The sequence below is a fragment of the Pseudophryne corroboree genome, chromosome 1, assembly GCF_028390025.1.
Source record: "Pseudophryne corroboree isolate aPseCor3 chromosome 1, aPseCor3.hap2, whole genome shotgun sequence".
NCBI lineage: Eukaryota > Metazoa > Chordata > Amphibia > Anura > Myobatrachidae > Pseudophryne > Pseudophryne corroboree.
This window is the reverse complement of record NC_086444.1, coordinates 711,750,884-711,774,005: the sequence shown is the minus strand read 5'-3', so window position 1 is coordinate 711,774,005 and position 23,122 is coordinate 711,750,884. Positions and strand designations below refer to the sequence as shown.

Genomic DNA, 23,122 nt, shown 5'->3' with positions numbered 1-23,122 from the left:
CTGTCACGTCTTTCCTAGCCTTCATCAGCGTAGGAATAACTTCATCCGGAATGCCTTTTTTCTGCTAGGATCCGGCGTTCAACCGCCATGCCGTCAAACGCAGCCGCGGTAAGTCTTGGAACAGACAGGGCCCTTGTTGCAGCAGGTCCTGTCTGAGAGGCAGAGGCCAAGGGTCCTCTGTGCGCATTTCTTGCAGTTCCGGGTACCAAGTCCTTCTTGGCCAGTCCGGAACAATGAGTATTGTTCTTATTCCTCTCTTTCTTACTATTCTCAGTACTTTTGGTATGAGAGGAAGAGGAGGAAACACATATACCGACTGGTACACCCACGGTGTCACTAGGGCATCCACAGCTATCGCCTGAGGGTCCCTTGACCAGGCGCAATATCTTTTTAGCTTTTTGTTGAGGCGGGACGCCATCATGTCCACCTGTGGCAGTTCCCATCGGTTTGCAATCAGTTGGAAGACTTCTTGATGAAGTCCCCACTCTCCCGGGTGGAGGTCGTGTCTGCTGAGGAAGTCTGCTTCCCAGTTGTCCACTCCCGGAATGAACACTGCTGACAGTGCTTGCACGTGATTCTCCGCCCATCGAAGAATCTTTGTGGCTTCCGCCACTGCCATCCTGCTTCTTGTGCCGCCCTGGCGGTTTACATGGGCGACCGCCGTGATGTTGTCTGACTGAATCAGCACTGGCCGGTTTCGAAGCAGGGGCTCTGCTTGACTCAGGGCGTTGTAAATGGCCCTTAATTCCAGTATATTTATGTGTAGAGAAGTCTCCAGACTTCACCACAGCCCTTGGAAGTTTCTTCCCTGAGTGACTGCCCCCCATCCTCGGAGGCTTGCATCCGTGGTCACCAGGACCCAGTCCTGTATGCCGAACCTGCGGCCCTCGAGAAGGTGAGCACTCTGCAGCCACCACAGAAGAGACACCCTGGCCCTTGGGGACAGGGTGATCAGCCGATGCATCTGAAGATGCGATCCGGACCACTTGTCCAACAGATCCCACTGAAAGATCCTCGCATGGAACCTGCCGAAGGGAATGGCTTCGTATGAAGCCACCATCTTTCCCAGGACTCGCATGCAGTGATGCACCGATACCTGTTTTGGTTTCAGGAGGTCCCTGACCAGAGATGCTAATTCCTGGGCCTTCTCCACCGGGAGAAACACCTTCTTCTGTTCTGTGTCCAGAATCATGCCCAGGAAAAGCAGACGCGTCGTAGGAATCAGCTGCGACTTTGGAACATTCAGAATCCAGCCGTGCTGTTGCAGCACTTCCTGAGAGAGTGCTACGCTGATCAACAACTGCTCCCTGGACCTCGCCTTTATGAGGAGATCGTCCAAGTACGGGATAATTATAACTCCCTTCTGCCGAAGGAGTATCATCATTTCGGCCATTACCTTGGTAAATATTCTCGGTGCCGTGGACAGGCCAAATGGCAACGTCTGGAACTGGTAATGACAGTCCTGTACCACAAATCTGAGGTACTCCTGGTGAGGCGGGTAAATGGGGAAATGCAAGTAAGCATCTTTGATGTCCAGCGACACCATAAAATCCCCCTCTTCCAGGCTTGCAATAACCGCTCTGAGCGATTCCATTTTGAACTTGAATTTCTTTATATAAGTGTTCAAGGACTTTAAATTCAGAATGGGTCTCACCGAACCGTCCGGTTTCGGTACCACAAACATTGTGGAATAGTAACCCCTTCCCTGTTGAAGGAGGGGGACCCTGACAATCACTTGCTGGAGGTACAGCTTGTGAATTGCCGCCAGCACTACCTCCCTTTCCATGGGGGAAGCTGGCAAGGCTGATTTGAGGTAACGGCGGGGGGGAGTCGCTTCGAATTCCAGCTTGTATCCCTGAGATACAATTTGTATAGCCCAGAAATCCACCTGTGAGCGAACCCACTGGCTGCTGAAGTTTCGGAGACGCGCCCCCACCACACCTGGCTCCGCCTGTGGAGCCCCAACGTCATGCGGTGGACTTAGTGGAAGCAGGGCAGGACTTTTGTTCCTGGGAACTGGCTGCATGGTGCAGCTTCTTACCTCTACCCCTGCCTCTGGCAAGAAAGGATGCACCCCTGACCCTCTTGCCTTTTTGGGAACGAAAGGACTGCATTTGATAATACGGTGCTTTCTTAGGCTGTGAGGAAACCTGAGGCAAGAAAGTGGACTTTCCAGCTGTCGCTGTAGACACGAGGTCCGACAGACCGTCCCCAAACAATTCCTCACCCTTATAAGGCAAAACCTCCATGTGTTTTTTTTAGAATCAGCATCTCCTGTCCATTGCAGAGTCCATAAGACCCTCCTGGCAGAAATGGACATAGCATTAATTCTAGAGCCCAGCAGGCAAATGTCCCTCTGAGCATCTCGCATATATAAGACGACGTCTTTGATATGGCCCAGGGTTAGCAAAACAGTATCTCTGTCGAGGGAATCTATGTCGTCTAACAGAGTATCTGTCCACGCTGCTACAGCACTACACATCCAGGCTGAAGCAATAGCAGGTCTCAGTAGAGTACCAGAGTGTGTATACACTGACTTCAGGATAGCTTCCTGCTTTCTATACGCAGGCTCCTTTAGGGCGGCCGTATCCTGAGACGGCAGGGCCACCTTTTTAGATAAGCGTGTCAGCGCCTTGTCCACCCTAGGGGATGTTTCCCAACGTAACCTGTCCGTTGGCGGGAAAGGGTACGCTATCAGTAACCTCTTAGAAATCACTAATTTCTTATCAGGGGAACTCCACGCTTCTTCACACAATTCATTTAATTCATCAGATGGGGGAAAAGTCACTGGCTGCTTTTTCTCCCCAAACATATAAACCCTCTTGGTATTAACCGGGCTACTCTCAGAAATGTGTAAAACATCCTTCATTGCAATAATCATGTATAGGATGGCCTTAGTCATTTTAGACTGTAAATGTGCCTCATCATCGTCGACACTGGAGTCGGACTCCGTGTCGACATCTGTGTCAACCATCTGAGATAGAGGGCGTTTATGAGCCCCTGACGGTTTCCGAGTCGCCTGGGCAGGCGCGGGCTGAGACCCCGGCTGTCCCAAGGCTGCAGCGTCATCAAACCTTTTATGTAAGGAGTTTACATTGTCATTTAAGACCTTCCACATATCCATCCAATCAGGTGTCGGCCCCGACGGGGGCGATACCAAACTTATCTGCCCTTGCTCCGCCTCCACGTAACCTTCCTCATCAAACATGTCGACACAGCCGTACCGTCACACCGCACACACACAGGGCATGCTCAGACTGAGGACAGGACCCCACAAAGTCCTTTGGGGAGAGAGAGTATGCCAGCACACACCACAGCGCTATATAACACAGGGATTTTCACTGCTAATAAGTGATATACCCAATAGCTGCTTTTTTAGTATTCTTTGCGCCTAAATTTATGTGCCCCCCCTCTCTTTTTAACCCGTCTTGTACCTGGATACTGCAGGGGAGAGCCTGGGGAGCTGATTCCAGCGGAGCTGTGAAGAAAAAATGGCGCTGGTGTGCTGAGGAAGAAGGCCCCACCCCCTCAGTGGCGGGCTTCTGTCCCGCTTTGTGTAAAATAATGGCGGGGGTTTTTACATATATACAGTGCTAGACTGTATATATGTATTTTTATGCCCCCCCCCCAGCGCCCTGCACCCTACAGTGACCGGAGTGTGTAAGTGTGCTGGGAGCAATGGCGCACAGCTGCGGTGCTGTGCGCTACCTTAATGAAGACAGGAGTCTTCAGCCGCCGATTTCGTCCTCTTCTAGCTTCTGTTCTTCTGGCTCTGCAAGGGGGGCGGCGGTGCGGCTCCGGGAACGGACGATCGAGGACAGGTGCCTGTGTTCGAACCCTCTGGAGCTAATGGTGTCCAGTAGCCTAAGAAGCACAAGCTAGCTACAAGCAGGTAGGTTTGCTTCTCTCCCCTTAGTCCCACGTAGCAGTGAGTCTGTTGCCAGCAGAAGCTCACTGAATATAAAAAACCTAATAAATACTTTCTTTACTAGTAAGCTCAGGAGAGCCCACTAGGAGCACCCAGCTCTGGCCGGGCACAGATTCTAACTGAGGTCTGGAGGAGGGGCATAGAGGGAGGAGCCAGTGCACACCAGATAGTACCTAATCTTTCTTTTAGAGTGCCCAGTCTCCTGCAGAGCCCGTCTATTCCCCATGGTCCTTACGGAGTTCCCAGCATCCACTAGGACGTCAGAGAAATGGTACTTAAATTGCAAACAAAAACAAAAAAAATCTGTAGGACTGCTATTTTCAAGTTGAAAACTTTATGAAGTATATGCAGTTAAACGTGGAATCTGCCACGGAAGTGCTTATGGAGGTGCAAGCAGAATCTGCCTAACAGGTCTGGCAACGCAATCTTTCCTCATGACTTACCATTTGTTTTTATTTTGTTTGTTTTTTTATCTACAAATGTAGCCCTTTCACTTTGGTATTCCGGATTTTGAGTTTATAATCTAATTAATGTTAGCAATGTTTAAAATTTAATCTGCACTACAGGATTAGACTCCATTGACTAATCAAATAATGATTATCTTAAGCATTGTTTCAAACACAGTATCAGTTGTTGCTAGAAGCAGATGAACAGGAAGTTATTGGTGCATGTCAACAGACAACATTTTAAAACCACAGACATTTCACACACTGCATAAGAGACTAACTAGTGGTGACAAGTATTGTAGTATTTTTTTTTTCCATTTCTTTTTTAACTATGTGGTTGAGTGAATTTAGCCCTTTCATGCATGAATTATTTTTCTTTTATTAATCTTTAGGTCTTATAAAAACCACAAAAGTATTAGTTTTTTTTTTTTTTAAACTACAAAACTAAAGAAGTCTACAAGTGTCCAATTGAGTGGACAACATGCATCTGCAACATAAAACAATGCCCTATTATTTTAACCAATAAAGTGTCTTGTTTTTGTTTTTTTGCTGAAAAGGTAAAAAAAAAAAGTCTGGTACAAATTTTTTCTTATGATGCTTATTGTATTTTTTCCTTAGAAACCAAAAATCCTCTACGTTGAAAACAAGAATTTTTTATGCCTATTTATGTATATACTAATCTACAAACAAAAATGTCCTTAGTATTTATAACCAATACTTTCATTTACTTCTGAGTTTGCTTCATACCTAGCTAGTAAGCCTTTTTCACAAACTGAAATTGACCAAATTTTAACATTTGGGGGGAATCCAATTAGCAGTGGTATCCGGACTCCAGGTTGACACCAAAAAGGTCGACACACCTTAGGTAGACAAATGGTCGACTCACCTTAGGTCGACGTCTGAAATAGGTCGACATTCGTTTTTTACTTTTCGCCATCATTTTTTACATTTTTTTATACTTAATGACCCACATGGACTACAATTGGGAACGGCCACCTGTACAGAGCGCAGCGAGGCTCCTAACCCGAAGCTTCGCTCGCCATGCGAGGGGACATGGTGCACTAATTGGGGTTCCTGGTCACTCTACGAAGAAAACGACACCAAAAAACATAACAAAACTCATGTCAACCTTTTGTCCATGTCAACCTATTTCATGTGTCGGCCTAAGGCGTGTCGACCAATTGGTGTCAACCTTTTTTGGTGTCCCAGACCCATTAGCCGCAGTTAACTAGCCACGTTAAACTGCTGCTCGCTCTGACTTATCAGGGATTTGTTACACCTGTTTCAGGCAGGTGAAACCAAATCCCCAGAAACAGCCCCATTTTCATCCGAACCTGTTTCACTGAACCTGTGTGTTTACGGAAGGAAAAAAACGAGATTTACCGTTGTTAAATCTTTCTGCGAGGTACACTGGCCTCCACAAGGAATAACATCGGGGTGTAGAGTAGGATCTTGATCCGAGGCACCAACAGGCTCAAAGCTTTGACTGTTCCAAAGATGCATAGCGCCGACTCCTCTATAACCCCGCCTCCGTGCACAGGAGCTCAGTTTTCGTTAACCAGTCCAATGCAGTAGCAGGTGACAGACTACAATTGTTAGAAGCCACACACACCACACAGTCACAACGGGAGAGGGTGTCAGCGGCTAATGCCATACCAACCAAGAGAATCCACGTGCGTCAGGGTGGGCGCCTTGTGGAGCCCAGTGTAACTCGCATAAAGAGATTTAACAACGGTAAGTTCTTACCATAAATCTCGTTTTCTGCTGCAGGGTACACTGGGCTCCACAAGGAATAACATTGGGGATGTCCTAAAGCAGTTCCTTAATCAGAGGGGATGCACTGTAGCGGGCACAAGAACTCGTCGTCCAAAAGGAAGCAGCCTGGGAGGCAGAGGTATCAAAGGCATAGAACCTTATGAACGTGTTCACTGAGGACCACGTAGCCACCTTGCACAATTGTTCAAGGGTCGCACCACAGCTGGCCACCCAAGAAGGTCCAACAGACCGAGTAGAATGGGGCTTTGATGGTAGCAGGAGCTGGAAGACCAGCATGTACGTAAGCATGTGCAATCACCATCTGGCCATGGTCTGCTTGTTAGCAGGCCAGCCACATTTGTGAAATCCCAACAGTACAAAGAGAGAATCAGACTTCCTAATGGAGGCAGTTCTCTTCACATAGATATGGGAGAGCCCGTACCACATCCAAAAGACTGCTCTTTGGAGGACAACTCAGGAGAACTAAAGGCCGGAACTACAATATCCTGGTTAAGGTGGAAGGAAGACACCACCTTAGGCAAACAAACAGGGCGTGTTCTAAGAACTGCTCGGGGTCGGTGAAAAATCAGATAGGTGCCTTATCCTGTAAGGCCCCCTAAGTTCGAGACCCTTCTAGCAGAGGCAATAGCCAGCAAAAACAAGACCTTAAGGGAAAGCCACTTAAGGTCTGCAGACGCAAAAGGTTCAAACGGAGAGACTCTTGCAAGGCCTCCAGAACCACTGACAAATCCCAAGGGGCCACTGGTGGTACATAAGGAGGTTGAATCCGTAACACCCCCTGAGTGAAAGTATGAACATCAGGCAGGGTAGCAATCTTTCTCTGAAACCATAACGACAAGGCAGAAATGTGAACGTTGAAGGATGCCAGACGAAGGCCTAAGTCCAGGCCCTGTTGTAGGAAGGCCAAAAGTTTGGCTTTACTAAACTTGTAAATGTCATGGTTATTAGACGCGCACCAAGCAAATTAAGAATTCCAGACCCTATTGTAAATCTGAGCAGAAGCTGGCTAATGGGCCTTAAACAGTTTGAATGACTGCCTCAGAGAAACCCTTGGCCCTCAGGACGGAAGTTTCAAAAGCCACGCCATCAAAGCCAGATGGGCCAATTCCTGGTAAACACAACGGCCCTGAACGAGGAGGTCTGGACGTTGTGGAAGTAGAAGGGGACTATCTAACGAGAGGCCCTGTAGATCTGAGAACCAGTGCCGTCTGGGCCACGCCGGATCGATCAGAAGCAGGATTCCTTTTTTTTGTTTGAACTTCCTTATTACTCTGGGCAGGAGTGACACCAGAAGGAACACACATGGCAGCTGAAAGCTCCATGGGATTACTAGTGCATCCACGAACGCCGCTTGAGGATCCCTTGTCCTTGCTCCGAAGACCGGAACCTTGTGATTGTGTCGAGACACCATCAAGTCTACATTTGGAAGGCCCCACTTGTCCACGAGGAGTTGAAATACATCTGGATGGAGGCTCCACTCTCCGGCGTGTACGTCCTGACAACTGAGAAAGTCCGCTTCCCAGTTGAGGACCCCTGGAATGAACACTGCCGATATGGCTGGCAGATGGCGTTCCGCCCATTGAAGAATCCTTGATATTTCCCTCATCGCCATGCAGCTTTGAGTGCCGCCCTGATGATTTATGTACGCCACTGTGGTGGCATTATCCGAATGTACTTGAACAGGTCTGTTCTGTATCAAATGTTGGGCCAGGTTCAATCCATTGAACACCGCTCGCAGTTCCAGAATGTTTATCATGAGGAGAGTCTCCTCCTTGGTTCACCAACGCTGAAGGGAGTGTTGCTCCAACACCGCACCCCAAACCCTCAGACTGGTATCCGTCGTCAGAAGGACCCAGTTGGAGATCCAGAAGGGACGGCCTCCGCTCAATCGGTGGTCCTGAAGCCACCAGCTCAGTGACAGACAGACATACGGAGACAAGGAGATCATGCGAGACTTGATACGGTGAGGCAGGCTGTCCCACTTGGCCAGAATCAACTTCTGTAGAGGGCAGGAATGGAATTGAGCGTACTCCATCATGTCGAAGGCCGACACCACCACTTGCATTGCCGAATGTATCGGCACTTGAGAACGAAATAGGAAGCATCACTCTTTTCCTGAAGTTTCAGGATCTTCTCCTGAGACAAGAACAACCGCTGGTTGTGGAAGTGTCCAACAATGCCCCCAGGTGTACCATGCTCTGAGCAGGTACCACGGAAGATTTATTCCAGTTGATAAGCCACCCGTGAATTTGCATAAACTGGATTGTCACATCCAAATGATGCAGGAGAATTTCTGGGGAGTTTCCCAGGATCAGTAAGTCGTCTAGATACGGGTGAATCCTGATCCCCCGACGGCGTAGCACAGCCGTCATTACCGCCATGACTATGGTGAAAACCCGCGGATCCGTGGCCAAACCTAAGGGTAATGCCCGAAATTGGTAATGAAGGTTGCCCACCGCAAACCGCAGGTACTGCTGATGAGATACCGCTATGGGAATATGTAGGTAGGCATCCTGTATGTCCAGGGAGACCATATAGTGCCCAGGCTTCATGGCCAGAACAATAGAGCGCAGCGTTTCCATTCGAAACTTGGAGATCGTCACATACTTGTTCAAAGACATAAGATTGAGAATGGCCTGCGAGGACCCGTTCGGTTTCGGGACTAGAAACAGCGGTGAATAATACCTCCTGCCTCTCTGAGCCAGAGGCACCTGTACTACACCACTCCTGTGGCCAGGAGGGAATATACCACAGAGTGCAATGTGTTTGCTTTTGCCGGATTCAGAGGCACATCTGTCAGGCAAAATCGCTGCGGGGGACGATTCTTGAAGGGTATGGCGTAACCTCGAGCGACGACTTCCCTCGCCCAGGTATCTGAAGTGGTCTTCAACCATTCCTGGGAAAAACTTAAAAGTCGACCCCCCCACCCTGGGATCCCCCAGAGGGAGGCCCGCCCCATCATGCGGCAGGCTTGTCAGTTTTGGAAGCTGGCTGACGGGCGGCCCAGGCACGCTTCGGTCTGGGCTTGGCAGGTCTGGAAGCACGAGCTTGCTTTGGGTGCGCCTTACCTTTTGCTTTAACTGGAGGATGAAAGGGCCGAGGGAAAGTACTTTCTCTGACGTCCTAGTGGATGCTGGGAACTCCGCAAGGACCATGGGGAATAGACGGGCTCCGCAGGAGACTGGGCACTCTAAAAGAAAGATTAGGTACTATCTGGTGTGCACTGGCTCCTCCCACTATGACCCTCCTCCAGACCTCAGTTAGATTTCTGTGCCCGGCCGAGCTGGATGCACACTAGGGGCTCTCCTGAGCTCCTAGAAAGAAAGTTTATTTTAGGTTTTTTATTTTACAGTGAGACCTGCTGGCAACAGGCTCACTGCATCGAGGGACTAAGGGGAGAAGAAGCGAACCTACCTGCTTGCAGCTAGCTTGGGCTTCTTAGGCTACTGGACACCATTAGCTCCAGAGGGATCGACCGCATGGAACTGGCCTTGGTGTTCGTTCCCGGAGCCGCGCCGCCGTCCCCCTTACAGAGCCAGAAGCAAGAAGAGGTCCGGAAATCGGCGGCAGAAGACTTCGGTCTTCACCAAGGTAGCGCACAGCACTGAAGCTGTGCGCCATTGCTCCTCATGTACACCTCACACTCCGGACACTGAGGGTGCAGGGCGCTGGGGGGGGCGCCCTGAGGGCAATATATGACACCTTGGCTGGCAAATCTACATCATATATAGTCCTAGAGGCTATATAGATGTAAAATTACCCCTGACAGTATTCCAGAAAAAGCGGGAGAAAGTCAGTTGAAAAAGTGGCGGGGCTTCTCCCTCAGCACACTGGCGCCATTTTCTCTTCACAGTGCAGCTGGAAGACAGCTCCCCAGGCTCTCCCCTGTAGTTTTCAGGCTCAAAGGGTTAAAAAGAGAGGGGGGGCACAAAATGTAGGCGCAATATTGTATATACAAGCAGCTATTGGGAAAAATGCACTCAATATAGTGTTAATCCCAAAATTATATAGCGATCTGGTGTGTGCTGGCATACTCGCTCTCTCTGTCAGAGCATTCCCTGTGTGTGTGTGTGTGTGTGTGTGTGTGTGTGTGTGTGTGTGTGTGTGTGTGTGTGTGTGTGTGTGCGGTGTGTCGGTACGGCTGTGTCGACACGTTTGATGAGGAGGCTTATGTGATGGCAGAGCAGATGCCGATAAATGTGATGTCGCCCCCTGTGGGGCCGACACCAGAGTGGATGGATAGGTGGAAGGTATAAACCGACAGTGTCAACTCCTTACATAAAAGGCTGGATGACGTAACAGCTATGGGACAGCCGGCTTCTCAGCCCGCTCCTGCCCAGGCGTCTCAAAGGCCATCAGGGGCTCAAAAATGCCCGCTCCCTCAGATGGCAGACACAGATGTCGACACGGAGTCTGACTCCAGTGTCGTCGAGGTTGAGACATATACACAATCCACTAGGAACATCCGTTACATGATCCCGGCAATAAAAAATGTGTTACACATTTCTGACATTAACCCAAGTACCACTAAAAAAGGGTTTTATGTTTGGGGAGAAAAAGCAGGCAGTGTTTTGTTCCCCCATCAAATGAGTGAATGAAGTGTGAAAAAGCGTGGGTTCCCCCGATAAGAAACTGGTAATTTCTAAAAAGTTACTGATGGCGCACCCTTTCCCGCCAGAGGATAAGTTACGCTGGGAGATATCCCCTAGGGTGGATAAGGCGCTCACACGTTTGTCAAAAAAGGTGGCACTGCCATCTTAGGATACGGCCACTTTGAAGGTACCTGCTGATAAAAAGCAGGAGGCTATCCTGAAATCTGTATTTACACAATGAGGTACTAGACTGAGACCTGCAGATAGTGCTGCTGCAGCGTGGTCTGTAACCCTGTCAAACAGGGATACTATTTTGCGAACATAAGACGTCGTCTTATATATGAGGGATGCACAGAGGGATATTTTGCCGGCTGGCATCCAGAATTAATGCAATGTCCATTCTGTCAGGAGGGTATTAGAGACCCGACACTGGACAGGTGATGCCGACTTTAAAAGGCACATAGAGCCTTAGAAGGTTGAGAAATTGTTTGGGGATGGTCTCTGGGACCTCGTATCCACAGCAACAGCTGGGAAGAAAAATTTTTACCTCAGGTTTCCTCACAGCCTAAGAAAGCACTGTATTATCAGGTAGTGTCCTTTCGGCTTCAGAAAAGCAAGCGGGTCAAAGGCGCTTCCTTTCTGCACAGAGACGAGGGAAGAGGGAAAAAGCTGCACCAGTCAGCCAGTTCCCAGAATCAAAATTCTTCCCCCGCTTCCTCTGAGTCCACCGCATGACACGGGGGCTCCACAGGCGTAGCCAGGTACGGTGGGGGGCCGCCTCAAAAATTTCAGCGATCAGTGGGCTCGCTCACAGGTGGATCCCTGGATCCTTCAAGTAGTACCTCAGGGGTACAAGCTGGAATTCGAGGCGTCTCCCCCCCGCCGTTTCCTCAAATCTGCCTTGCCGACAACTCCCTCAGGCAGGGAGGCTGTGCTAGAGGCAATTCACAAGCTGTATTCCCAGCAGGTGATAGTCAAGGTGCCCCTACTTCAACAAGGACGGGGTTACTATTCCACACTGTTTGTGGTACCGAAACCGGACGGTTCGGTGAGACCCATTTTAAATTTGAAATCCTTGAACACATACATAAAAAAATTCAAGTTCAAGATGGAATCGCTCAGGGCGGTTATTGCAAGCCTGGAGGAGGGGGATTACATGGTATCCCTGGACATCGAGGATGCTTACCTACATGTCCCCATTTACCATCCTCACCAGGAGTACCTCAGATTTGTGGTACAGGATTGCCATTACCAATTCCAAACACTGCCGTTTGGACTGTCCACGGCACCGAGGGTCTTTACCAAGGTAATGGCAGAAATGATGATACTCCTTCGAAAAAAGGGAGTTTTAATTATCCCGTACTTGGACGATCTCCTTATAAAGGCGAGGTCCAAGGAGCAGTTGTTGGTCGGAGTAGCACTATCTCGGGAAGTGCTACAACAGCACGGATGGATTCTATACATTCCAAAGTCACAGCTGGTTCCTACCACACGCCTACTGTTCCTGGGGATGGTTCTGGACACAGAACAGAAAAAAAGTGTTTCTCCCGCAGGAGAAAGCCAAGGAGCTGTCATCTCTAGTCAGAGACCTCCTGAAACCAAAACAGGTATCGGTGCATCACTGCACACGAGTCCTGGGAAAAATGGTAGCTTCTTACGAAGCAAAATTCCATTCGGCAGGTTCCATGCAAGAAACTTTCAGTGGGACCTCTTGGACAAGTGGTCGGGATCGCATCTTCAGATGCATCGGCTGATAACCCTGTCTCCAAGGACCAGGGTATCTCTACTGTGGTGGCTGCAGAGTGCTCATCTTCAAGAGGGCCGCAGATTCGGCATACAGGACTGGGTCCTGGTAACCACGGATGCCAGCCTTCGAGGCTGGGGGGCAGTCACACAGGGAAGAAATTTCCAAGGACTTTGGTCAAGTCAGGAGTCGTCCCTATACATAAATATTCTGGAACTGAGGGCCATTTACAATGCCCTAAGTCTGGCAAGGCCTCTGCTTCAAAACCAGCCGGTACTGATCCAATCAGACAACATCACGGCAGTCGCCCATGTAAACCGACAGGGCGGCACAAGAAGCAGGATGGCGATGGCAGAAGCCACAAGGATTCTCCGATGGGCGGAAAATCACGTCTTAGCACTGTCAGCAGTGTTCATTCCGGGAGTGGACAACTGGGAAGCAGACTTCCTCAGCAGACACGACCTACACCCGGGAGAGTGGGGACTTCATCCAGAAGTCTTCCAACTGTTGGTAAACCGTTGGGAAAGGCCACAGGTGGACATGATGGCGTCCCACCTAAACAAAAAGCTAGAAAGATATTGCGCCAGGTCAAGGGACCCTTAGGCGATAGCTATGGACGCTCTAGTGACACCGTGGGTGTACCAGTCGGTTTATGTATTCCCTCCTCTGCCTCTCATACCAAAGGTACTGAGAATAATAAGAAAACGAGGAGTAAGAACGATACTCGTGGTTCCGGATGGGCCAAGAAGAGCTTGGTACCCAGAACTTCAAGAAATGATATCAGAGGACCCATGGCCTCTACCGCTCAGACAGGATCTGCTACAGCAGGGGCCCTGTCTGTTCCAAGACTTACCGTGGCTGCGTTTGACGGCATGGCGGTTGAATTCCGGATCCTAAAGAAGTCATTCCTACGCTGATAAAAGCCAGGAAAGAAGTAACCGCAAACCATTATCACCGTATTTGGCGAAAATATGTTGCGTGGTGTGAGGCCAGGAAGGCCCCAACAGAGGAATTTCAGCTGGGTCGTTTTCTGCACTTCTTACAGTCAGGGGTGACTATGGGCCTAAAATTGGGTTCCATTAAGGTCCAGATTTCGGCTCTGTCGATTTTCTTCCAGAAAGAACTGACTTCACTGCCTGGAGTTCAGACATTTGTAAAGGGAGTGCTACATATTCAGCCCCCTTTTGTGCCTCCTGTGGCACCTTGGGATCTCAACGTGGTGTTGAGTTTCTTAAAATCACATTGGTTTGAGCCACTTAAAACTATGGATTTGAAATATCTCACGTGGAAAGTGGTCATGTTATTGGCCTTGGCTTCGGCCAGGCGTGTGTCAGAATTGGCGGCTTTGTCATGTAAAAGCCCTTATCTGATTTTCCATATGGATAGGGCAGAATTGAGGACTCGTCCCCAGTTTCTCCCTAAGGTGGTATCAGCTTTTCACTTGAACCAACCTATTGTAGTGCCTGCGGCTACTAGGGACTTGGAAGATTCCAAGTTACTGGACGTAGTCAGGGCCTTAAAAATTTATATTTCCAGGACGGCTGGAGTCAGGAAAACTGACTCGCTTTTTATCCTGTAGGCACCCAACAAAATAGGTGCTCCTGCTTCTAAGCAGACTATTGCTCGCTGAATTTGTAGCACAATTCAGCTGGAGTATTCTGCGGCTGGATTGCCGCATCCTAAATCAGTAAAAGCCCATTCCACGAGGAAAGTGGGCTCATCTTGGGCGGCTGCCCGAGGGGTCTCGGCTTTACAATTTTGCCGTGCTGCAACTTGGTCAGGGGCAAACACGTTTGCTAAATTCTACAAAATTGATACCCTGGCTGAGGAGGACCTTGAGTTCTCTCATTCAGTGCTGCAGAGTCATCCGCACTCTCCCGCCCGTTTGGGAGCTTTGGTATAATCCCCATGGTCCTTGCGGAGTTCCCAGCATCCACTTAGGACGTCAGAGAAAATAAGATTTTACTCACCGGTAAATCTATTTCTCGTAGTCAGTAGTGGATGCTGGGCGCCCATCCCAAGTGCGGATTGTCTGCAATACTTGTATGTAGTTATTGCCTAACTAAGGGTTATTGTTGAGCCATCTGTTGAGAGGCTCAGTTATATTTCATACTGTTAACTGGGTGTAGTATCACGAGTTATACGGTGTGATTGGTGTGGCTGGTATGAGTCTTACCCGGGATTCAAAATCCTTCCTTATTGTGTCAGCTCTTCCGGGCACAGTATCCTAACTGAGGTCTGGAGGAGGGTCATAGTGGGAGGAGCCAGTGCACACCAGATAGTACCTAATCTTTCTTTTAGAGTGCCCAGTCTCCTGCGGAGCCAGTCTATTCCCCATGGTCCTTGCGGAGTTCCCAGCATCCACTACGGACTACGAGAAATAGATTTACCGGTGAGTAAAATCTTATTTTTAGCCTTCTGCACTGAAGGAGCCGCACTAGGTAGGCAAGCTGTTTTAGCCGTAGCCAGATCAGCCACTATCTTATTGAGGTCTTCTCCAAAAAGAGAGTCTCCCTTGAAAGGAAGCACCTCCAGGGTTTTCTTGGAATCCATATCCACCGACCAGGATCTCAACCAAAGGATACGTCTGACCGAGATGGACGTAGCAGCAGCCTTGGCCGCGAGCACCCTGGCATCGGAGGCCGCCTCCTTAAGGTACAGAGAAGCCGTGGTAATATACGAGAGACATTGTCGAGCATGCTCAGATGCGTTGGAAGGCAGTTCCGCCTCAAGCTCCTGAGCCCACGCCTCAACAGCTTCAGCAGCCCAAGTTGCTGCAATTGTTGGCCTATGCACAGCCCCCGTTAGGGTATAAATCACTTTTAAACAGCCCTCCACGCGTCTATCAGTCGGTTCCTTCAGAGACGTGACGGTAGTTACTGGCAGAGCAGAGGAAACAACCATACGCGCCACATGAGAATCTACAGGCGGAGGGGTTTCCCAATTTTTACAGACCTCCGGAGAGAAAGGCTAGCGAGCCAATGGTCTCTTATTCGGTGTGAATTTTGTCCCTGGATTTTCCTACGTATGTCAACCAGGTGTTCAGAATGAGGTAAAACTTGTTTAATCACTTTCTTCCGTTTAAACCTATCCGGTTTCTTGGAGACAGTCTCAGGCTCAGATCATCAGACACCTGAAGAATGAGCCGGATTGCTTCAATCAGATTCGGGACATCCACCAATGACTTCCTTTCCCCCTCAGAAACATCTGTGTCAGTGTGTCTGTGGGGTCAGTATATGCACCGTCCTTGTCAGAGGACGTGTCTGGAATATCAGTGGATTGTGAGGAGGTAATGGCCCGTTTAGAAGACTACCTAGTCTTAGGTGGGCGAGAGTGACACTTAGATTTAGTCATAGATCGGTTCAAATGCTGTAACTGAGTGGAAAGCTGATCCGCCCATGGCAGGTTAACAGCAGGGACCATAAACTGTTGCAGTGGTTCAGGTGGTCCCACATGGGGTGTCAATTTAGTTACAAGCGTGGAAAATGTAGGTGGGTCTTGAGATGCCCCAGGTGCTACCGGCCCACTGGGGGGTAGAGGAACCCCCTGAACCTTAACTCTCAGCTGCCATATTATCCTCCGTTATGTCCGTGGCCTCACTACCACGCAGTGTGGGAAAAGCCCCAGCATCGTTGCCACGTGTAGCAGACATAACTATGTGCACAATATTGGGCAACCTGGTACAAAGTATAGCAGTACTATACCAATCAAGAACTCTCAGTAAAAGTGTGCCTATGATAGCACAGAACGGGAGTTCAAGAGATATAGATTATATGGTGACTATAAATCACAAGTAAAAATACACTGTCAGTATATCTTGTGATACAACCCTATATGAAACAGAAAAATAACCTGAAACACTTGGCCCCCTCAGGTATAGCAATATAGGAATAGCCCACTGAGTGAAACACCCTGTAATAAAGCAACCACACAGCAGCTACATGCACAAGCGTACCATGCAGAAATTATGTACCAATAAACTGCACTGGATTAGCAATACAAAGTAATACTCAGTATGGCTATATGTGATAACAATAGATATATCAAAGCACAGTAAACACTGGATGTATATCACAGGGTGTTGCACCACACAACCCTGAATGTATGCACTCTTTCTTAACACTGTCCCAGTGACAAGTAGAATACTTAAGTGTCCTGTAAGAAGCACAGCACTGGCAATCAGGCGGTTCTACAGAGGACGATTTGTCCCAGCAGTCCTAGAAACAGCTCAGCTCAATCTATGATGGCCGCTGGTCAGGAGTGAGGGAGAGATATGCAGCTCCAGGGAGGGAACATTGCTGAAATGGCACCCTGGGGCTGGGGGGAGGGGCCTCAGGTCCGACCTGCTCCCACTGCTGGCATCCCCACCGGGTACTGCTGGCGGTGAAAACGGGGTTAATATGAAGGAAGAAAAAAAAACCTGACCTGTGCCCATGAACGTACCTGGTGGCTAGTGGAGTTGATGCCCAGTAATCAGTGTGCGCGCGGACGGCACGCTTCCTACGGCCGCGCTGGATCGCGGTAAAGTGCGGGCACAGAAGCCCCTTACCTCCCCCTTGTCAGCGGCCCCAAGATCCGGTTGGCATGTGTGTGACTGACCTTTTAGAAGAAACCGGAGCCTCCGCTGCAGTGATCCGGCAAACAGGGCAAAGGAGTATACAGCGCCGCTGGGGGTGACGGAGCTGCACGCAGGGAAGTCTATGAGACTTTGCCTGCTGCCGCCCTGGTAGTATTCTGTACAAGAATCTTCTTCTGTCTTTAAAATGAAGCTCTGAATAGGCTGCCTGAGGCAGCCCCATGTTAAGTGCCTGCTTACTGCATGGCACCAATTTACAAACTGAGCTCCCTGGCATGGAGGCGGGGTTACAGAGAAGGCAGTGCTGAGCATCTTGGGAACAGTCAAAAGCTTTGAGCCTGTTGGTGCCTCAGATCAAGAGCCTACTCTACACCCCGATGTGAATCCTTGTGGAGCCCAGTGTACCCCGCAGCAGAAACATCAGTTTTTCACGTCCAATGTTAATTCACCTCTAATTGGATACACATCTTGGTATAAAAGTTGGCAAAGCACCATGGACACAGAGGCTCAAGACATTTCATACAGATGTATTTAGTTTTACATGTGCAAGCTGCATTGTGGCACCTGTTAGAATGTTTTCCATCTGTATGCATTGGCCAATGATGTCCCACACTGAACCGGATTTCATGGTGTGCCTCTGACACGGCCCTGAGCTTCAATGGAGGTGGTGTCTCACTTGGTCTTCCTCTTCGACGTTGCTCCACAGAGCCAGTATTGATCAATGCTCGAGCAATAGATGCTTTGAAATCCAACTGAGGGCATGATCAAGGTTTGTAAGGAATTACACAGCCAAAAGGAAAGCAGGTGTGCAATTCCATACAAATAAAATTCAAATGTATCAGGATGAGTTTGTAGGAGATAGAGGCCTCCTGCAAGCATTTGCAGGTTTCGAGTGCTGCATCTGAGGAAGCAGCCTTAGATCACCATCGGGACCATTGGTCACGATTCACAGTGCTTGCAAAGTACGATCAGTCTGAGTAAAGCCCAGTGTTTGTATGGTTTATACCACTCCATCAGACACTTGGCATTAGACTCTGGGCCTAATTCAAACCTGATCGCAGCTGTGCGTTTTCGCACAGCAGCCGAACAGGTCTGAACTGCACATGCACCACAGTGCGCCGGCGCATGCCAGACAGCCGATGGCCATCTCAGCCCTGTGATAGCCTCTGCCTGATTGACAGGCAGAGGCGGTCGCTGGGCGGGAGGGGGCAGGCTGGCGGTGTGTGGCCGCCGTTTTGGGGGGCAGGGCATGACGGCTGCATGATGCCACACGCAGCTGCTGCAACCCGGAGAGCGACTAGTAGCTCCCTGCCAGCGCGCAGGAGCTGCACAGGTAGGAAGCTACTAGTCAAGTACAAAATGGAGACTGCATGGCTAGGTGCTTGATTTTATACACCTGTGGCAACAGGTCTGATTGAAACGCCTGAATTCAATAATTAAACAGGAGTGGCCAAATACTTTTGTCCATATAGTGTAGTTTCAATAGGAGACAATGACTTAAAAACAGCGGTCCACTGTAGTGGCCTCTAGGCACGAAAGAGCTAACTTTCTACTGTATACTATTGCATGGGGTCTTCAACCTGCGGCCCTCCAGCTGCTGTGGAACTACACATCGCAGCATGCCCTGCTAGAGTTTTAGCATACCATAATACCAAAACTGTGGCAGAGCATACTGGGATGTGTAGTTTCACTACAGCTGGAGGGACACATGTTGAAGACCCATGCTCTATTGAATCCATACTCTTAATTTTTCAACTATATAGCAGCCACAATGTATGGATTAGTGCCCTAGTCAGCAGTGTACAGACACGCGGGGGGGGGGGGGGGGGAAACAAACCTTCTGCATCCCTTTAGTGTCTCTTTCCTGCTCTCAGCTGAGTGAGGGGAGTGTGTTTAGTGTCAATTTAGTAATTTGTTAGTGGTGGCTCAAAGAGGATTTTTCTTAGTAGAAACTGCAGGACTGGATATTTAACCCTCCTCTTCTCAGTTACTGAGTGTGGACCCGATTCAGAAAGGATTACAATACTTTTGATCACATGCTGGGCATCGCAGGGCAAGGCTGTCCAGCATGCTATCCACCCCCCGAGACCACAATGAAATTGCGGTCGCACAATTTCAGCGTGATCGCTAAAAATAAGCCTCCCCCATCTTTGTGATCGCAGCGGCTGCGTGTGACGTCACAGCGCCACCCCGATCACTCCCCACATTCGACTGCCACCGCAAAGCTCCATCTAGGAAACTGAGCGTTGCCGCCCCCTCCAAGAAAATGCGGAAGCATGCGCAGAACGGGTTGATAGCGATCCGACCAGAATTTTTACCCCAGTTGGGGCACAAGCTGCTAAGACTGAAGTTTTTAAGCTAGATGTAGAATTATGATAATTATTTTGACTGTCTTTTGCTGTGTCTCTCCAAACGCCTTAGAACTTTTAGTGATATAATAGAAACTGGAGAAAAAAAAGAAAAAAAAACACAGGTGCAGAAATGGTGGCAGAGGCATTCCCTAAGCTACTGCAAACCAGGTGCAACGTTGCCAAAAATATTGGTTGGCTAGATTGGCTAGTGGGTCCCCAACTGACAGAAGTCACAAGAGGTCCCGCCATTTGGGTAAAGTGCGATGGATCGGGTGTTTGCGTTTTTTTTTGTTAACCCTGTGGATGCCTACATGGATTGAAGAGGACAGATCTGCACATGATACAGGTTGAGTCTCCCTTATCCAAAATGCTTGGGACCAGAGGTATTTTGGATATGGGATTTTTCCGTATTTTGGAATAATTGCATACCATAATGAGATATGATGGTGATGGGACCTAAGTCTAAGCACAGAATGTATTTATGTTTCATATACACACAGTCTGAAGGTAATTTTAGCCAATATTTTTTATAACTTTGTGCATTAAACAAAGTGTGTCTACATTCACACAATTCATTTATGTTTCATATACACCTTATACACACAGCCTGAAGGTCAATTAATACAATATTTTTAATAACTATGTGTATTAAACAAAGTTTGAGTACAGTGAGCCATCAGAAAACAATCTCAATCAAAAAAGTCCGTATTTCGGAATATTTGGATATGGGATACTCAACCTGTAATATGGGAGTATAATTTTTTTTTTTTTTTTTACAGGTACCCCTGGATTCTACTGGAGAAGGGGACGAGAATGGCTGTGTGGGATGTAGGTAAGTACGTGTGGGTGTGTAAGTGTGTTTCATTGAAACCTTACTATCATGGTGTTGGGGGGGGGGGTGTGTGTGTGTGTGTGTGTGTGTGTGTGTGTGTGTGTGTGTGTGTGTATTTATTTTAATATTTCTTTTGTTGTGGAACTACAGGTACCAACAGGCCCTTTAATGCCCCACATGCTGGTACTTGCAGTTCTCCAAGTACCAGGATACGGGAAGGCTTGCTGGGACCTGTAGTTCCACAGCAAAGGACAATTTTATTTTATTTTTTTACAGCTATCAGCCTGGCACCCACAGCCCACGGGTGCCAGGGACAGCATCGGGCTTCACCCCGGCCCTTGGGTGCCTGGAGGGGGGGCCCTTTATTGTAGGGGTCCTACCCCCCCCAGGGAACCCCGGCCAGAGGTGACTAGTTGGGGGGTTAGGGACCTACATAAATGTGTTTCCCCTGGCTGTGGCATTATCTCCTTGGCTAGAGGAGATCCCGGTGCTGGTTTTAAAAATATGGGGGACCCATACGTCTTTTGTCCCCCATATTTTTGGAACCAGGACCAGCCCAAGCCCTATGCATTCCCTTCCCCGGTATTTTAACAACCAGGACCGGCTCAAAGAGACCGATGCTGGTTATGCTTAGGAGGGTGGACCCCACGCAATTTTTTTTTTTAATTTTTAACTATTTCACTCACTTTTACACAGAGAGGCATGCACGGATCTCACCGATCCGTGCATGATTCTCCAAACACGCCAGCCAAAAGCAGGTCTATTTGATAGTTTCTATACGAATTTCTTTACAAATTCCATGCTTTTCCGGCAGTGATCGAGAATACGAATCCTTAGTAAATTCCCGTGTTGTATGAGGTGTATGTCACCAAACAACCGTGTTTAACCGATGGTCTACTGCACAGGTTCTCAAACTCGGTCCTCAGGACCCCACACAGTGCATGTTTTGCAGGTCTCCTCACAGAATCACAAGTAAAATAATTAGCTCCACCTGTGGACCTTTTACAATGCGTCAGTGAGTAATTAATACACCTGTGCACCTGCTGGGTTACCTGCGAAACATACACTGTGTGGGGTCCTGAGGACAGAGTTTGAGAACCACTGGTCTATTGGATTCGTATATGTGTGGACAGCAGTGTATCTCAATACGAATTGCCCCAACACTGCTGTGATTTGTGTTTAGTAAACTTCAGAGTTTACATTTTCGGCCCGAAAATGTAATCTCAAAGCAAATCCGGACCTTAGTATAAGGCTCCATACACACCTGCCGATGTGCACCCGATAGGTCGTTCACATCGTCCAGTGTGTATTCCCCATATCGTTCACGCTGCGCTCTCCCGCGGATTGTTAACGATGTACAATATATTCAGTTTTCACCTTAAAATATAGGAATATTGAAGAAGACAGAATGCCCCTGGATGTGGGCGCATGCCTCCACTGACAAGAATTAAATGATATTGTTCAGTGTGTATGAACGATATCGTTTGCAGGGAGGGGGGGTCTTGCGTGTTGTCATATCCAATGTGACATAGGCAAGTGTGTACCCAGCCTAAAAGATCATGATGCAAGGTCCATTCCAAAACCAGAATTAATTGTGCTCACCAGCTCCAGAGGATGGTGCTCTCATGTACTTATTGAAATGGTAAAAAAGGAGATACTGTAACTAGTGTGAAAAACTGCTGCTCTCAAACATCTGGAAATAATAGCAGTTTCTCAAGGGATTTAACATTTTCAAGCTTATTAATATTAGGATCTTCTTCGAACAATCGAAAAGCAGTTGCTTCATATACAGCATCTCCAGTGTGGCATGGGGAGAAGAATAATGATGGCAGAAGTATCAACAATCATGCTAAAGGCAGAAAAAAAAATAAGAATTTACTTACCGATAATTCTATTTCTCGTAGTCCGTAGTGGATGCTGGGAACTCCGTAAGGACCATGGGGAATAGCGGCTCCGCAGGAGACTGGGCACAAAAAGAAAAGCTTTAGGACTAGCTGGTGTGCACTGGCTCCTCCCCCTATGACCCTCCTCCAAGCCTCAGTTAGGATACTGTGCCCGGACGAGCGTACACAATAAGGAAGGATTTTGAATCCCGGGTAAGACTCATACCAGCCACACCAATCACACCGTACAACCTGTGATCTGAACCCAGTTAACAGCATGATAACAGAGGAGCCTCTGGATAGATGGCTCACAACAACAATAACCCGATTTGTTAACAATAACTATGTACAAGTATTGCAGATAATCCGCACTTGGGATGGGCGCCTAGCATCCACTACGGACTACGAGAAATAGAATTATCGGTAAGTAAATTCTTATTTTCTCTGACGTCCTAGTGGATGCTGGGAACTCCGTAAGGACCATGGGGATTATACCAAAGCTCCCAAACGGGCGGGAGAGTGCGGATGACTCTGCAGCACCGAGTGAGAAAACTCCAGGTCCTCCTCAGCCAGAGTGTCAAATTTGTAAAATTTTACAAAAGTATTTGACCCTGACCAAGTAGCAGCTCGGCAGAGTTGTAAAGCCGAGACCCCTCGGGCAGCCGCCCAAGATGAGCCCACCTTCCTTGTGGAATGGGCTTTTACAGATTTTGGCTGTGGCCGTCCTGGAAACATATATTTTCAGGGCCCTGACAACGTCCAGCAACTTGGAGTCCTCCAAGTCCTTAGTAGCCGCAGGTACCACAATAGGCTGGTTCAGATGAAACGCTGAAACCACCTTTGGGAGAAATTGAGGACGAGTCCTCAATTCTGCCCTGTCCGTATGAAAAATCAGGTAAGGGCTTTTACAGGATAAAGCCGCCAATTCGGACACACGCCTGGCTGAAGCCAGGGCCAACAACATGACCACTTTCCATGTGAGATATTTTAATTC

General features: G+C 48.5%; 1 protein-coding gene across 7 annotated transcripts in view; it reads right to left on the bottom strand.

Moving 5' to 3' along the window:
- KDM4B (lysine demethylase 4B) overlaps window positions 1–23,122 on the bottom strand; it is a 381,078-nt gene that overhangs the window by 281,820 nt on the left and 76,136 nt on the right. The gene's annotated exons all lie outside the window — the stretch shown is intronic.